Source organism: Ursus americanus, chromosome X (genome assembly GCF_024610735.1).
Source record: "Ursus americanus isolate L20-20 chromosome X, mUrsAme1.1.p, whole genome shotgun sequence".
Taxonomy (NCBI): Eukaryota; Metazoa; Chordata; class Mammalia; order Carnivora; family Ursidae; genus Ursus; species Ursus americanus.
The window spans coordinates 2,076,962-2,093,123 of record NC_142164.1 but is presented as its reverse complement, the minus strand read 5'-3'; the positions used below and the strand labels follow the sequence as shown (position 1 = coordinate 2,093,123).

Below are 16,162 nucleotides of genomic sequence, written 5' to 3'. Positions count from 1 at the left end.
CCAGGAAAGTTATTAGGGAGAAGAAATGTGCCCTGATCTCTCTCCGAGTCTCAACCCAGGATACTGTTATCTCTCTTAACCTTTATGTTTAGGGAAGCCCTATGAGCCTTTGAAGTTTTAGGTGGCACAGATAAAGACCCTCTCCACAGACACTTCTAAGTTGCAGGGGTCATGATCTCTTCCTCTCAAGAAGCACCTTCCAGACACCACCTCAGTTGAGCCCTCCAGCTGTCTTGGGATGCTGGGCAGGCCTATGTTGTTAGCCTTATTTGAGGACAAGCAAATAAAGACCTAAAAAGGAAAAGGGCCTGGGGAAACACCTAGCTAGTGGATGACAGAATCAGGATCTAACCGAGGATTTCAAATTCAAATCCAAGGTTCTCTGCTACATTCCGTTGGACCACCTCCACCATTGCTTGTATAGCATCAGATCAGGACTCAAAAGCCAAGGTGTTCAGTAAAACAAGATACAGGTGGGAGTCTAACAGCAGGGGAGCATGTGTAGGAGGGGATGGTGCCATCCTAGGGCTGGCCTAACCGGGAAGGGCTGCTTGGGCAGCCTCTGGACTGCATTTTCAACACTGCCTGAAGACAGGTTTGCATGCTAAAAGCCGGAAGAATTGACCGAGGTGTCTAAGTTGCATGGGGCCCGGTGCCCATAGGACACTGCCTTTCCAAATCCTGGCAGCCCCTCCTCCTTCACACCTCCTCAGCTAGAAGCACAGAGCAGCATATGTACCTTGAAGACAACGGGAATGGGTAGCAATCAGGCTGTCCACCAGCTATAAGCCTGTTCTGCCTTCTCTCTAGAAGGCACATTAACCTAGACTGTTACTCCTAATGCCTGGAAATATCAACCACCCCAAGATTGACTGGTTATTGAATTGGATGTGTATTTCCAATCTCATGGCTACTACTATTGTCTTTTAGCTCTTCCAGGCTGAGAAGAAGCTGATGACTCCTGGACAAGTTTGGCTGTCCCCAGTTGCCCCAAGTTGCTGGCTCTTCCTCCCTCACTTTCTCCCTCCCCATTTAATTTCTTCATGCTTTTGTCCCTCTCCAGTTGAACTGCTTACATCCAGTAGAGTATGATGTTATGATAATTATTTGTGTGTGTAGCTTTTTATACCTTAGAAAGCACTTTATGTCCATGATTTTATTTCAGGCTCAAGAAAAAAGGATTGAAGAAGAATTTAATCTTAGCTTTCCTAAAACAGGTTGGCCTCCTGATGAGTTTAGGCGGCCTGGTACAATAGGCAGGAGCATGGTTTTCAGTGTGTCCTGACTTTAGGGACAGAAGCAAACCCACATTCTAGTCACAGTTCTAAGTGTACCTTTGGGACTTGAAAGCAAGAGATCCCCTGAAGCTTCTGAGGGGCCAGGTTGAAGACTTTTGATGATATCCAGTGGGTAAGTTGTAGACATTGAATGCTAGGGATTGGCATAGAGTAATATTTGGCTTGTCTATTTGAGATATATCTATATCTATATAGATAGGTATATATAGATATATATATATGTCTATAATTAACTTTCCATACACGTTTAAAAGTAGTTAGTTGCCTTTGATTGAGTTATATAGCAGATTTTCATTATCTTCTCCTTCCCACTTTTCATTATAATTGAGGTGGTTTTTTTTCCTGCAGGCATGTAGGCATGTATTAGGGTGTATCAACTCCAGCAGGATTAAGAAAGGAGAAAAGCAGTTAGCATTTCTCAAGGCCTTACTACATTATCCTGCATTATCACAAAGTGATGGCATTAATTCCCATAGTAATCCTATGCAGAGGGTATTCTTTTTTTTTTAAGATTCTATTTATTTATTTGACACAGAGAGAGAGAGCCAGCGAGAGAGGGAACACAAGCAGGGGGAGCAGGAGAGGAAGAAGCAGGCTCCTAGTGGAGAAGCCCTATATGGGGCTCGATCCCAGAACTCCGGGATCACGCCCTGAGCTGAAGGCAGACGTTTAATGACTGCGCCACCCAGGCGCCCCAAAGGGTATTCTTGTCCCCAGTTTACAGATGAAGATATTGAGGCTCAGAAGATGGTCATTGCATTGAGTGGAACCATTACTGTCTCTCTCCAGAACCCATGTTCTCTTCAGTAACAGTAACCACAATACCAAGCATTGATATAGTAGTGACTGTGTACCAAGCACTGTGCGGAGGTTACCTCATTTTACCAGGTAACACTGCCCTCCTCAGGCCTCCCCTAAGGCATACTCTTACAAAGACAGGAAAGTTTTAAATCATGCTTCTCCTCTGGGCATCCTAGGTCTCCCCATAAAGTACCACAAATGCCAAACTGCTCGCCTTCCCTCTCCTCCCCTTCCCATGAAAACAATTCTGAACTAAGATGCTCTTCTGAACTCAGATTTCTCTGTTGGGTAGAGATTTGACTCACAGACCTTCCCAAAGAACAGCTTGTCAACCCAGGGAAACCCCAGTAAACTAGCTGATCTGAGCCCAGGGCCTTCAGTAACTTATTTTTCACTACAGACTGTCCCAAGATAGCAGCAACTACTGGGGTCCCAAGTACCTGGGACACAGAAACCTGTTGGCCATTCTAACAGACTGCAGGCCCATCCATGTAGTCAGCTGATACTCTGCTCAGGTTCAGCTAAGCCCCTCTGCCTTTGGGATGAGCATCACTCTGCAAGGTCCTTGAGAGGAAGAACAACCTGAAAGTTTTTCTGATGAAAAATGAGGGTCTCTTCTCTTGATTTAATCAGAAAATGTCTCCATCTCGCTCCAGTTTGTGAGTCCTATGCACATTGGATGGTGAATTTGTCTTCCCACCAAATGAATAGAGAGGAACACTCCATTTATTTGCATAGATGTGCATTAGATTTGCTCTGGAGGGGAAAAGTGGCACAATATGTCATGCACCAACACTAAATGTGAGCTGGTATTCCTCACGTATAGCCCACAGCATGGGACTCAGCACATGGGAGGCACTGATACATAGGTGCTGAATGAATGAGTAAAAGGGAAAGAAAGGCTGCTCCTTAGTGAGAGAGGTACCAACTCCGAGTCAGTATAGGCCCAGTTAGTAGAGTACAGATAAAGATGTCCAAGACAGGCTGACTTCTCCCCTTTTAAGCTACACTCTGCCTTTAAAGGGGTTTTAAAATCAATATGCAAGAAATTGATAGAAAGCTTGTAAGATCAATATTGATTTCTATTCAAAACAGCCTCTTTCATGTCTAAGAAGACACAGACTTCTGCAGACTTAAGAGTGGTGGTTGCATTATACTTTTGCTTCTTTTTAATTGTCTTGTGTTTTAATCACATTTGCTTAACTTGAATTAGTGTACACAATTATAATAAATGTTGAGGTATTACATGTGTCAGTGTTGTCAATGTTAAGGTTTCCTTTTTAAAGTGCAATAACTTGGTGTATTTCCCTGTGTAATTTATTTTCTTCTATTACCTGAAGCCATTCTTTTTTTTTTTTTTGGTTTTATTTATTTATTTATTTATTTATTTATTTATTTATTTGACACACACAGAGAGGGTATACAAGCATGGGGAGTGGCAGGCAGAGGGAGAGGGAGAAGCAGGCTCCCCAGTGAGCAAGGAGCCCAACTTGGGGTTCAGTCCCAGGACCCTGGGATCATTACCTGAGCCGAAGGCAGATGCTTAACTAACTGAGCCACCCAGGTGCCCCTAAAGCTGTTCTTTACAAAAGTAAATAAATACTTTAAGAAGTATCCAATCTAAAGAGAAAAAAATAGCAGAACCTAGAAATCATGCATGTAAGGAAGTGTGGAATTCTAGACTCGTCAGCCCTTAGTAAAGAATATTTTATTTTTTTGGTTCCATCCTCCTCTTCATTACCATTGCAGACAGATGGCCATCTAGTCTTTATCACACACTTGCAATGACCAGCTCAGTCCCATACAAGCTCATTCTGTCTGTAGACAGGTCCAGTTTCAGAAAATGCGTTCTTCAGTTGAGTTAGAATCTGTTTCCCTTTAGCTATTACCCACTGGTAATCTATCATCCCTGTCCTATATGCTAAGCCCTAAATTAAATGATGATGCTTATTGGATTTTCCCTTCATCAACTCTTCTCCCATTTAAACACCCCTGGCCCCATCAACTCTTCTTTGACAGTAATTCTAAATATATGTATCTCTCAAACACCTCTCAAAGGTGCACACACACACACATATATCCAACCCCATTCCTCCAGATGTGTACCAATAGTCAAGACTTTAATCTTTCTCACTGAAGCCAGTGCTACAGAATCCTGTTGAATTGTCATTCTGTCTGTCAAGTGATCCATGCTTCTGAGTTTTGTATCCAAAAATATAATTTGCATGCTATCTATGTCTTGATCCAGCTCAGGGACCAAAAAAAAAAAAAAGTGATCAAAAAGTCAGTCCAGGGGTGCCTGGGTGGCTCAGGTGGTTGTCTGCCTTCAGGTCAGGTCATGATCCCAGAGTCCTGGGATCAAGCCCCACATCAGGCTCTCTGCTCGGCAGGGAGTCTGCTTCTCCCTCTCCCTCTGCCTGATGCTTCCCCTGCTTGTGTGCTCGCTCACGCTCTCTTTCTCTCTCTCTCAAATAAATAAATAAAATCTTTAAAAAAAAAGTCAGTCCAAAGATAGCAGACATGACAGAGGAATCCTTCACTACTGAGCAGGGACCTTGGAACCCAATGTTCAATAGCTATTGAATTAGTGTCCCTGGAGCTACTTTCTCACCCTAACCTCAGTCACCATCTTGGCCACATGAGTACAATTGGGAAAGGAAGAAGAGGATTTACTACTTCAAAAGACAAGGACTACAGTAGTAGCTCCTAACCAGATATTTCTACGGCTCTGTTGGTGACAGTATATGGCACAAATACCTAAAAGAAAAATATAGTAGTGTTATTTTGAAAAATCACTTAGCATACCAGGTTTCCACCAAGCAGGTTGATCCCAGTACTTAGTCTCCTCCCCCATAGATCTACACCTGTGAGGGCCCCCAGCCCATTCATCCTCATGTGGTGTCCTCTAAGGACTCTGCTTATGAATGTCTTCCACCCGTGAGTCTCCACGGAATGCATTCCTCTTGTGATAAAGATAGGGTACACATGTGATGCTTCTTTGCACAATATTGTCTCCCTGTGAAGGTCCCAAGGGAGGAAAGGTTTCACAAGGGGAACCAACACTGGTTCCATTGAATTGAAAGTTAGACTGCCACCTGGCAATTTGGGGCCCCTCATACCACTGAACCAACAAAGAAGAGGGTTACTGGATGGTTGATTGCTCCTGATTATCAAGGGAAAGTAGGATTGCTGCTACACAGTGGGGGCAGGAAGGACCATGTCTGCAACCTAGAAGGCTGATCCTCTGAGAGTGTCTTTTAGTGTTCCTTGTCCAATAATATAAGTTAATGGAAAACTATAGTGACTCGTGCAGGCAGGACCACTAAGGGCTGAGACTGGTCAAGAATGAGGGTTTGTATCTTCCCATCAGGTAAACAACCACAACCACCTGAATGAGGTCATAGGGAACTTGAAATACTGGTGGAAGAAGGAAGTTATAAATACTATGACCCATATAGCTGAAATAAGAGCTATAGAAGCTATGCATATTTTGTCTTGCTTTGTTATTATATATTTGAATCTACTAGCTCAATTTTTCCTTCTCTCATTTATTAATCTTCATTTAAATTGTATGGATGGTGCTTAATCTTATAATGTAGTTTATGGATTACAGCATATCAAAGTGTAATTGTGACAGAACTAGAAGAGGAACAGACATCCTCCAGATAATGAGAGTGTGTCTAATGGGATTTTTGACACCCCTTCTTGGAGAAGGTGAAGTCATAGTCACCTATATGAAGGATGTTTGCATTATACTAAGCAGAAGCATAGTGTTCCTATTGATCATTTAGGAGAAAAATATGGATAGAAGAGTATTATGGGTGATGAGTGGTCAAAGAGGTGGGCCATGCTGGATTGACTGTTAGCAACTAGACAGCATGCTTTCCTCTTTGTACATTCTCTCCTCAATATAAGGGAGAATCCTGAGAAATACACATCCCAGAATCCATCATTAGAGTACTTCTGGGATCAGTCCTCCAGGTACTCAAGTACTCTGAGAGATACTTATAGCAGATTTGGAAGGCAGAAGAGAAGAAGCCCTTATTCTCCAGCAGCACCAATGGACACTATGGGGTGTCAAAAATAGGGTACACATGTTTTTTTTTCCCAGTGGCTTCTGGAAAATTTGCTGAGGATCATCCATGACAGTCCTTTAGGCAGCTTCAATCATTTGGTTTTTTCCTTACGTTCCAGTGGCAGCCTCCCTGATCTTTGCTGATTCAGCCTTATATTGACTGTGTAAACCACTGATTGCCTGTTCTCTGCAACATGCTCTCTGCCTGTGAATGTTTTCTACCACACCATCTGTTCTGTGAAAGACCCATGCTCCAGGCCCTCCTTTCTATGCACTGTTTTTGAACACTTCCTGCACAGTGCTGTCTCCCAGGGAGCGACTTATGTGCCAGGCCTGTTATCTAACACCATCTGTAGGATTCCTTTCTCTCTAAATATCTTCTGAACACTGGGCCCTGCCCATGAATGCTGCCTGTGACCCCCCAGGGATTCCTTTTGTCTGCTGCATTCTTCATAATGTGATCAGCACAATTTCTTCCTCTGGGTGCTTCCTAACCTACTTTCTGCTTGGAAATATGTGTATGTCTCTCTAAAGTTTTATCTGGCTGTGAGAGATGACTACAGGGCATTTTCTGTGAATATTGTTTGCACATTCGTATTTTTTATTAGGTTCAGGGGTAGAATTTAGTGATTCATCAGTTGCATGTAACACCCAGGGCTCATTACATCAAGTACCCTCCTTAATGCCCATCACCCAGTTATCCTATCCCCTCACCTATCTCCCCTCCAGCAGCCCACAGTTTATTTCCTATAGTTAAGAGTCTCTCATGGTTTGTCTCCCTCTCTGATTTCTTCCCATTCAGTTTTCCCTCCCTTCCCCTATGTACATCTGTTTTGTTTCTTAAATTCCAGGCATGAGTGAAGTCATATTGTACTTGTCTTTCTCTGACTGACTTATTTCCCTTAGCATAATAGCCTCCAGTTCCATCCATTTAGTTGCAAATGGCAAGATTTCATTCTTTTTGATGGCTGAGTAATATTCCACTGTATATATGCACCACATCTTCTTTATCCCTTCATCGGTTGATGGACATCTGGGTTCTTTCCACATTTTGGCTATTGTGGACATTGATGCTATAAACATTGGGGTGCATGTACCCCTTTGAATCACTATGTATCCTTTAGATAAATTTAGTGCAATTGCTGAGTCATAGGGTAGCTCTATTTTTAACTTTTTGAGGAACCTCCATACTGTTTTTCAGAGTGGCTGCACCAGTTTGCATTCCCATCAACAGTGCAAGAGGGTTGCCTGCATATTCGTATTTTTAACAGCTTTATTAATAGATATTTAGCATATAAGAAATGACACATACTTAAAAAGTGTACATGTTTAATTTTATTAATAGATATTTAACATATAAGAAATAGCACATGTTTAAAGTGTACATATTTGGTTTTCACACATGTATACACCTGTGAACCCATCACTCCATTAAAATAGTGAATGTATGCATCCACTTTCCTTGTGCCTTTTTGTAATCCTTCCATCCTGAAGCCACAAGTCTATTTTCTGTCACTGTGGATTAGTTGTCCATTTTTAAGAGTTTTACAGAGTGATGGAAACATTCTGAATCTTGATTGGGATGGTGATTATATAGATGCACACATTTGTCAAAACTCACTGGACTATACACTTAAATTGGATGTGTTTTACTGCATGTTAAGTATTGTCAAATAAAAAATATAGATTTACAAAGAAGAGTCTTTTATTCAGAAGACTTACTACAAGAGGGGAAAGGGACTATTGCAATAGGGAGAATGCTGTGTTGTGACCATAAGGTCTGCAAGCATCTGAAGAGTTATGCAAAAGGAAGAGTAAGAAAGGCTAGAATGAATCAAATGTGGAAAAGTGGGCTGAAAGGGTGGCATGATCACATAGTATGTCAGAGAGTATTTTCCCCTGAGGTCAGCCAAATCTCAGGAGGGGCTTAGGCTGTGGGTAGGCCAAAGTTCAGAGCCCTGGAGAAAGGAGAGAAGCTGAACCAAATTTTTATTAACAAACATTTTGTCAAGTTCATCAGTGGGTACAAAACAATTTAATTATTTATGAATCAAAAATAGGGAATTTGAAGGGTCTGTGTCTGGCCTTATTATAAGAAAAAAAGAGGGTCATCCTTGAGTTTTAATCTAGGTCCCAGAAAGGCATGGGATGGGGCTCTTTGCAGAACACAAAGGAGATTTCTTGGCTGCTTTTCAGGTTCACAGAACTCATGTAAAATTAAGCATTGTCAGTTCCTCCTTTCGTTCACGATGAATGACATTCATTTATCACTGAACAGCTTAGAGAGATCATTGATCTGAGTAGGTAAAGCAAGGTCTAAGAAATAGTCTCCTAAGGACTCTTGGAAGCATCACTCCTATAAAATCAGCCGAACTATTTGTTGGGAGGTGATGGCCAAGGGCAGTTATTTTAGCATCAGGCATCTTAAAAGCGGGATGCCTCTCATACAAGAACATGCATGCCTTTCCTCACTGACTTGTTCCAGAGAGATTTGACCCATGCATGGTTTGCAGGAGTGATAAGTCTTTTGAAGTATGTATTAAGTCATTGGCCTTTTACTGTCAGTGCTTCTTCAGATTCTGGGAGAAAAGAACAGCTTCAAGGCAGTCTAGAGCCTTGATAAGGATCTGGGTTTTCAGATTTTAGGTCTCAGTGATGCCATTTCAGGAGGGAGGGAGAAATGTTATTTTCTCATTTCTTAACCCTCGAGGAGGATTAGTAGCCAAATCATAAAGGAAATTGGAATAACTGAAAATTTGTTAAGGATTGACAATGTGTGAAAGATTACAGAATTTAACCCAATTTACAGGTAAGTAACAAAGCCATGAAATTTACAAAGAGGTACAAAATATCTCAAAGACAATCAATAGGACCAGAATCTCATAACCCATAATAGTGTGCTATAGTTTTCCTTCAAAATGCAAAATTTCTACTGTCACCCCCTTTTTGATCAAAAATAATCTCAAAGTGAGGTTATTATTGATTGCTAAATAACTCTGGTCTCATTAGATTTGGCCTGATTATTTGCACAGGTGCAACAAGAATAGTAATTGACTATACAGGACCTTTAATGTTTTCTTTTCTGGAAGTTTTTATAAGGAATTTTAGATTGCACATTTAAAAGCCTCTCAAGGCTAAGAATCCATGTCAAGAACTCACCACCAGATTTCACAGTTCCTATATATTTTGTTGAATTCCTTGAGGTCCTCCAAATACCCTAATTTTCCCAAGAGAGTTTTTTAAGCTTTGGCTTCATAAACTCAATCTTAGTTACTCAAAATTGTCAGGTCATATCTGATTTCTGTGAGCATCATTCTCAAATACAACATTTCTGTCAAAGCCTTGGTTATATAGCCAGTGTTTCCAATTACATTCTGTTAACAAGGAGGGCAGGTTCTTGTTGAACCCAGGCAAATAATTGTATCGCCACGAAAATAAGAATGCTCAAAAAGAATTATCAAATTCTGGAGGGATTGGGCTGGGAGAAAAAGATAAATGTCTCATTTCTCTTGCTAAAAGCATAGTTTTGAATTGTTATGAGTTACAGATAGTTTAAGAGAAATGAGAAAGGAGGTCCTTATATCTAGAAAATAGAACATTGAAGCATCAGCAATATTCCAAACCAAACCCATAATCATCCTTCATGAGTTCATTCAGTCCTATGTAATCAATTCTTACCCTGCTCAGTCTTGGGCTGGCAGTTTCATGAAACCACCATCTTCTTCACCAGAGTTCTGGAAATTCTGGCTCATTTAAGTGGTAGAATCTTTTTTTAAAAAGATTTTTATTTATTTGACACAGAGAGACAGCCAGCGAGAGAGGGAACACAGGCAGGGGTGGTGGGAGAGGAAGAAGCAGGCTCCCAGCAGAGGAGCCTGATGTGGGGCTTGATCCCAGGACTCTGGGATCATGCCCTGAGCCAAAGGCAGACGCTTAACGATTGAGCCACCCAGGCGCCCCAGGACTTCTGTTTTTATAAGGTAAAAGATCTTTTGTGATTTTCCACGGTCACTCTGTGAAAACTCAAAAAAAAAAAAAGCTTGAAATCAAGAATATATCACTTAGGATTTGAGTTTAAGATGGCAAAATATCGAAGTTATCAGGAGGTTTGAACACTTGGTTAAATAACATCATGGGTCAATGAGGAATACTACTTGGCTATCTATTTATCCAAAGTGACAAAATATTTTGAAAGTAAATATAGGAGTTGACACATTGTGAAAACCTTAGTTTGTTTGTTTTTTTTTCTTCAAAAGTGAGAAGATTTCTTAGGGCACATGGGTGGCAGAGTCGGTTAAGCATCTGATTCTTGATTTTGGCTCAGGTTGTGATCTCAGGGTCATGAGCTAGAGCTCTGCATCAGGGTCCGCTCTCAGCACAGAGTCTGCATTAGACTCTCTTTCCCTCTCCCTCTGCCCCTTCCGCCACCACGCTCTCCCTCTCTCTCTTTCTCTCTCAAATAAATAAATAAGTCTGTAAAAAAGTGAGAAGACTTCTCAAGTAATTAAGAACATAATAGGTCAACATAAAGAAAAGAAAATCATTCTGATAAGACAGACTCTTTCCTTACTAGGCAGATTACTCAAAAAGTAAAGAAAAAAATTTTACTACCTCTTATTAAAAGCAGACCGATAATCTAAGAATACAGTTCTATTTTAACAGAGAAAATAAAATTTTAGTTTTGCATCAGTGTACTATTTAATAACCCAACTCATTCTTTAAAAAAAATCTCATAAATAAACCTATCAAACTTTAGCAGCTTTGACCACAAGAAATGAAATTCCTTTTCTGTGAACATTCTACAACTTTTCATACCCATTCAGGTTTCATCCTACACTTTCATCTTTCTTATTCTGAAACAACCAGTCATTTTACTTTAGGATAAAAGTACTCTTTTTCCGGGGCGCCTGGGTGGCACAGCGGTTGAACGTCTGCCTTCGGCTCAGGGCGTGATCCCGGCGTTCTGGGATTGAGCCCCACATCTGGCCCCTCCGCTATGAGCCTGCTTCTTCCTCTCCCACTCCCCCTGCTTGTGTTCCCTCTCTCGCTGGCTGTCTCTATCTCTGTCGAATAAATGAATAAAATCTTTAAAAAAAAAAGTACTCTTTTTCCTTAACAAAAACACATTCTGCATACCTTGCACACTGAATTTAACATAAGTTAAAGATCTTAGAATCTATCGTTAGGACTGACATACTACATATGAAACATAGTTACTGTTATTGAAGTTTTTCAAAATAAGTTCTTTTTTAAAATTAATTCCTGAGAATTTAAAGAGTATTCAACTTATAAAAGCACTTGATTATCACTAAACCAATAAAAATGGAGCTCCTCAAAGAGATTTTTAAATTTAATTTGGCAATACCATCAGGGGCAGAAAATAGTATATATGCATATATACACACAAAAACATACATATAAATAAGTCCTGGGGATGTAATGCACAGCATGGTGACTATAATTAATAATACCATATCATATATTTGAAAGTTGCTAGGAGATCTTAAAAGTTCTCATTACAAGGAAAAAATTTGTAACTAAGTGTAGTAATGGCTGTTAACTTGACTTATTGTGGTGATCATTTTGGATTATACACAAATATCAAATCATTATGTTGTACACCTAAAACTAATACAATGTTGTAAGTTTTCAGGGGTTTTTCTTAACTTTTGCTGTTTTCCAGGATCACAGAGCCATACCACCTCTTTCCATGGTATCCTTTTGTGATACCTTGTGATACTTGTAATAATAGGTGACTGAGTGGTAACTTCACAGAGCCACAATGAACTGGTGTTATGAGAGCTCTCAGGTAAAATGTCCACCTGGTGTTGGTGACTCTCTGACAACACCAGGTAACTACTTTTTCTATGCAGTGGAAGGAGATTGATTTAATAGACTCTCAGTAGCGTATTAAGGCATGTTGAGGTCTGTGTTCCCCTTCTTATTTTTTTAAAGGTTTATTTATTAGAGAGATGGAGAGAGAGAGGCAGAGAATCTCAAGTAGGCTCCCCACTGAGCATGGAGCCCAACACGGGGCTTGATCCCACGACTGCAAGATCATGACTTGAGCTGAATCCAAGAGTTGGATGCCCAACTTACCGAGCCACTCAGGAGCTCTTGTGTTCCCCTTCTTAGACATAGGAAACACCTGCAGTTACAGGGGAATGAGGTGATGTCTGCAAATATCTTGTTCAGTAACCTTCAAATCAAAATTTTGTTTGCTTTAAATATTTCATTAAACATTATAGAAAAGTCTGTTCTTTTGTGTACCAAATAAAACAAAAGAAATCTGTTTTCTCACCAAAGCTCCAGAAGTTCTGGTCCTGAAAACTAATTACAGGCTTCAGAACCTTGGTTCTCAAAGTATAGTGAGGGATTTGTAACATCAGAATCACTGAGCTTTCAAGAAATGCAGAATTTCAGTTCACTCCAGTCCTCCTGACTCAGACCAGCATTTTTTACAGAAAGATTTATTTATTTATTTATTTATTTATTTATTTATTTATTTATTTATTTATTTATTTATTTATTTATTTGACAGAGTGAGAGAGCACAAGCAGGGGGAGTGGCAGAGGGAGAGGGAAAAGCAAGCTCCCCACAGAACAGGGAGCCCGATGCAGGGCTCGATCCTGACACCGTGGGACCATGACCTGAGCCAAAGGAGACGCTTAGCTGACTGAACCACCCAGGCGCCCCTCAGACCAGCATTTTTTTCAAGATCTCCTGGGGTTTTGTATATACCTTCCAGTATGGTGCCTGTGCCCTGCTCATGTTCCTTTCCCAAACGGTGTTTTAGGATCCTGTGGGTCTCAGAGCAAATATTCGTTCTTCCCTCTATGGAAGAAACCTCCTTCATAAAAGGGCTAGAAGCAGTTTGGTTACCAGGTGAGTAATACTTGGTTAGTAAGTCACGGGAATAATTGGAAAATAGAATCTTTTGATAGTTTTCTATTTCTTGATGAACCCTAAAAATGTTCATGCCCTTGTGAAACACAGGAAGCAGCTATATTTTTGCCATCTTCACCTAGAACATAGCACAATAAAAAATATACAGGGATAAGAGTTTTCGTTTATTAGGAACTCAGTGAGACTTTACTTTTGTACCCAGACCCTGTGATAACTGGAATATTCAAATGCGGAGAGCAACTGGTGACTGTCACACCACAGCTTCTGTCCAATGGGAGAAGAGACATATGCAACAGGAACTGCAATGACTGCTAGGCCTGGTGTGGCACGTGGCAGGCCTGCTGGTGCCCTTTTAGCAAAGTCAAGGCTAGACTAGGTCCAGTTCTGTAATGTAAGCTGCCCTCAGTTTAATTCAAACTCTGTCACCCCAGGCACAGCAGGGACAGGGGCAGGAGGCAGGAATAAAAGCCCTCTTTTGAGGGGGTAGGTGGGTGCCATATTGCTAAGGAGCAGCTGTGAGCAGGCCTTGTGTGCATCTCCGTGGGGGGTTTGTCACCCAACAACCTCTTCCCTCCACCACCATTTCCCTGCCCAGTCTGCAACACAGGAGCAGCAGCAAGAGACACCCTTATGGCAAGGGTGCTCTAGCTTGGATGCATCTCCAGGAAGTATGGCATAGGTCCCGGGGCACAGAGAGCAACCGAAACCACAGGGGATACCCCCCCACAACAACTCTTGCCATCTTCCTTGGCATCCCAGCGGCTGGTGGCTATAAGTTTCCCCTGGAAGTGGGATCCCACTAGATCAAGTCTGGCACCCCACCAGCTCCCTGCCATTTCCTAGCATTATGACCAGCCTGAGAACTGCAGCTAACCTTGCCGAGAGCCACTGCAGTCCTGTGGCTCTGGGCCTTCCCTTGGAAGGAAAGTGGCTTTAGCCTTCCTCTCTTGGCCATAGCCAACCTCCACTAACCAGATACATCCATGCTCCAGAATGGGTGGTATTTGAGGTGGGGGTGTATGAAGGAGTTGGGAGGCTTAGAAAGGTAGGCTTAGGGTGAGGGTGGGTAGCACATGGAAATGAGGGCAGGAGTCTTTGGTAGGGGCAGTATTTGGGACAAGGATTGGGCTTGAAAAGGGGTGGAACATACCATGAGTGGGGGAAGGAGTTGGGCTTCAGTGGGGGCAGTGCTTGGTTAAGGATGGGGCTTGAGTGGAGGATGGGACATGGGAGGATTGGGGCATGGGTGGCAGACGTAGGATTTAGTTGGGGACAAGGATTTAGCTTCTGTGGGGGTAGGACTCTCATTGAGACTTGGACTTATGTGGGGATGGGGCCTGGTGGAGACAAGGCTTTACATTGGGCAGAGCTTGTGAAGGAGTGGGGTTTGGTATGGGTATTTGGGCCAGAAGTTGAGATTCAGTGGGGGTGGGACTTGATGGCAGGGGTGGGGCATGGGAAGGGGTGGGAACTGGCAGTGAGATCAGGGTTTACTGCAGGATTGCTTCTGCTCTAGCAGTGGATCCCTGTAATACTGCCTGATCGTGGATAGAACTAAAGACCAGACTGACTGTTGAGTGTGGTGGTGAGAGACTCTGAGGTAGGCCTATGTTGGGAGGGACCTCTGTACCCTGGCAAAGAGGAGGAGGGGAGGGGCTGCCTGAGAAGATTTATAGTCTCTGTAGGGCAGGATCACCTCTAAGGTGAGAATTGTCTATCTCTTGCAATATGACACTGGAGACCCTTTCTAGGTCCTTTTTCTGCCTTCACATAACTGAAACCGTAAGGTTTGTTTTTGTTTTTGTTTTTGTTTTTTTAGCACTGGATCCTTGCTGCCCATTCCCCATCTCCCCTCCCTCCCTCACATCCCCATTACTAGGACTGGTTAGAGGCCAGTGACATCACCTGTTGCTCCTCAAGGATCTTAACCTCACCACGTGACATTCCTCTGTGATAGAAACCCACAGTCCTTGTGTTCTCAGTATCCATGGCAACAATGCAACTTGTCACATGCTCTCCACACCCATCAGTTTCAGTTTCATTGCATTGTGCAGAGCTCCAGCCATCTTCTCATCTGTCAGGCATTTTATGAGAAAGGGGAATTCCACATCTCCTTCCTTTAGCCTTTTCCCTGAGAAAAGAGGTGCCAAGTGCCCTGGGCCTGCACAGCCCTAAGGTGGGGAGTGGAATAGTCTCATGTTCTCTCCTGCTTAGACATTCAGGAAGGAAGACAATGCTAAAACAGTCTTCATCGAATTGGCTGACTCAATTACACTATGATAGTCAGATACCAGGAAAGGGAGGTGTTTGGGAAGTGGTAGTAAAACCTTGGAATCCAGATGACAAATTTATCAACAGACTACACTAATTCCTGAAAGAGAAGGGCCAGAGAATGGTAGACATAGCCATAGGTTTTGGTCCAAGTCAAACCACCAGTTTTGCAACCTTTGAAAGAAAGCAGGTGGTACCAAAAACTGAAAGTGTTTTCAGGAAGCACTTTCCCAGGCCCACATGAAGAAAACTTTGAAATCTGGCAGGAGCAGGTCATTGAGATGATGCAGATGTGGCAAGTGTCTGAGGTAGAGAAGAGGTGGAATTTGCTGGAAAGCATACATGGCTCATCAATCATTCAGGTGCTTGGGCAGCAATGACTCTATGATGGTGGCACAGTGCCTGGATGCCTTGAAGCAGATCTTTGGGAATAGAAAGGACTATAGAACCTCACAGTTTAACTTTCTTCACACCTTTCAGAAATCTGGAGAGAAAATTTCTGCTTTTTTGCTATGATTAGAGGCCCTGTTACAGAAAGGCTTGCGGCCCAGTCCATTGTCAGTGCGAAGCACAGACATGATTCACCTGAAACATATGCTAGTTCTGGCCTACATGATCACTACAGTCCAGGGAAAGCTAGAGCTCCTGGATCAGTGAAGCTGTGCTCCCACTTTTTTAGAGTTAATGAAGCTCATTCAAGATGAAGAGGAGTGGGAGACCACCATGGCTGTGACAAAGGAGAAACAGAGACAAGTGGAGAGGGGCCACAGAGGGTGCAGTCCCATCACAGAAGCACAGGTGAATCCCATGC

At 42.3% G+C, this 16,162-nt stretch overlaps 1 protein-coding gene across 9 annotated transcripts in view; it reads left to right on the top strand.

Annotated features, from left to right (window-relative positions):
* ZNF185 (zinc finger protein 185 with LIM domain) overlaps positions 1-3,425 on the top strand; it is a 61,718-nt gene extending 58,293 nt beyond the window's left edge. For 6 of the 9 annotated variants that reach the window (XM_087860356.1, XM_045788807.2, XM_087860357.1 and 3 more), the window contains one exon: positions 931-3,424. The gene's annotated coding sequence lies outside the window, so the exon portion shown is untranslated. Of the gene's footprint in view, positions 1-930 lie in introns of all 9 variants that reach the window. The other 3 variants (XM_087860355.1, XM_087860358.1, XM_087860363.1) reach the window with 1 other exon arrangement.
* The last annotated feature ends 12,737 nt before the right edge of the window (positions 3,426-16,162 follow it).